We start from the raw sequence: 1,691 nt of genomic DNA on the forward strand, positions 1-1,691 counted from the left end.
AACTCTTTGCCCAGCCTAAGGTTATAAAGATTTTCTCTTATATTTTCTTCTAGAAATTGTAGAGTTTTTGCTTTTACATTTAGGTCTGTAGTCCATTTGAATTAATTTTTTGTGTGTGAAGGGTAGAGGTTCATTTTTTCCCCACACACACAGATATCCAGTTGTTCTATCACCATTTGTTGAAAAGTCTATCTTCTCATTGGTCGTGGTGGCTCAGGCCTGTAATCCTAGCACTCTGGGAGGCCGATGTAGGTGGATTGCCTGAGCTCAGGAGTTCAAAACCAGCCTGAGCAAGGGCAAGACCCTGTCTCTACTAAAAATAGAAAAACTGGGCAGCACCGGTGGCTCAAAGGAGTAGGGCGCTGGCCCCATATGCCGGAGGTGGTCGGTTCAAACCCAGCCCTGGCCAAAAACTGCAAAAATAAAAACAAATAAATAAAACACATTAATTAACTAGGTTATATAAAAAAAAAAAAAATAGAAAAACTAGTCAGGCCTAGTGGTAGGCACCTGTAGTCCCAGCCATTTGTGTATTTGTCCCAGCCTGGGTATTTGGGAGGCTGAGGCAAGAGGATTGCTTGAGCCCAGGAGTTTGAGGTTACTGTGAGCTATGACACACAGACACTCTGCCCAGGGTGACAGAGTGAGACTCTGTCTCAAAAATTAAAAAAAAAAAAGGAAAAGAAAAGACTTTCTCCACAAAAGTATCTTGGCACCTGTGTAAAAAATTCAACTGACAATCTGTGTGTAGCTCTATTTCTGGATGGTCTTTCTGTTCTAGTGATCTATTGTTGGGGCTCCAGGGAAACCTCAATTGGGGCTGGGAGGCAAACAAGGGAGACAGCAATGAACAAAGGAGACTTCACACCAACTTAAGGCATGAAGTCTGAGACGCCTAGAGAGATGTACATTGTCTCATGCACCCGGTGGCAGATTGAGGCAATGCAGCAACTCTCCAATTCTGCAGGAACGTTTGATTGATCTCTAAGACAAAGCATTCATGAAAAAATGCAAATGTGTCAAAATTCAAAAAATTGGAAGAAAAAGAATCCCAGGCTCCCCCACTCCAAGGTTAGTAGAAGAGCACAAGGTAATAAATTGTCAATAACAGCCAGATAATGCATTCAGGAAGTGGGAAGGGAAAACAAGTTTCATCTCCAAGAAGCAGACAAGCCAGCTCCCCTAATCTAACTGCCAATCAGGAGTTCAAAGGTCTTTAGCCCACCTGCCTGCTGATTCTCCATGCAGGGATGGTTTTGGTGATGTTACCTGGTCTGGAAGAGCCTCTGGGCTCCTTTCATCTTCTGCATTTTTGATAAGAAGCCACAGGAATGGCCTGCTTTTGTGCTTTACCCTGAATTAGAGTGTCTGAGGAGAAATTGGCCTGTCTACCTTCCACAATCTATGTTTGTTTTGACATCAATATCACACTGTCTTGATCACAGTAGCTTTATCTATGGTCTTGAAATCAGGTAGGGTAGGTCCTCCAATTTTATAGTTCTTTTGAAAATTCCTTTAGCTATTCGAGATCCTTTGCATTTCCACATACATTTTTGAATCAGCTTATTGATCACTGCAAAAGTAGCCTGTAGAAATTTTTTTTTTTTTTTTTTTTAGACGGAGCCTCAAGCTATCCCCCTGGGCAGAGTGCCATGGCATCATGCTCACAGCAACCTCCAACTCCTGGGCTC

Source organism: Otolemur garnettii, unplaced genomic scaffold, assembly GCF_000181295.1.
Source record: "Otolemur garnettii isolate 467f Iridium unplaced genomic scaffold, OtoGar3 scaffold00011, whole genome shotgun sequence".
NCBI classification, from domain to species: Eukaryota; Metazoa; Chordata; class Mammalia; order Primates; family Galagidae; genus Otolemur; species Otolemur garnettii.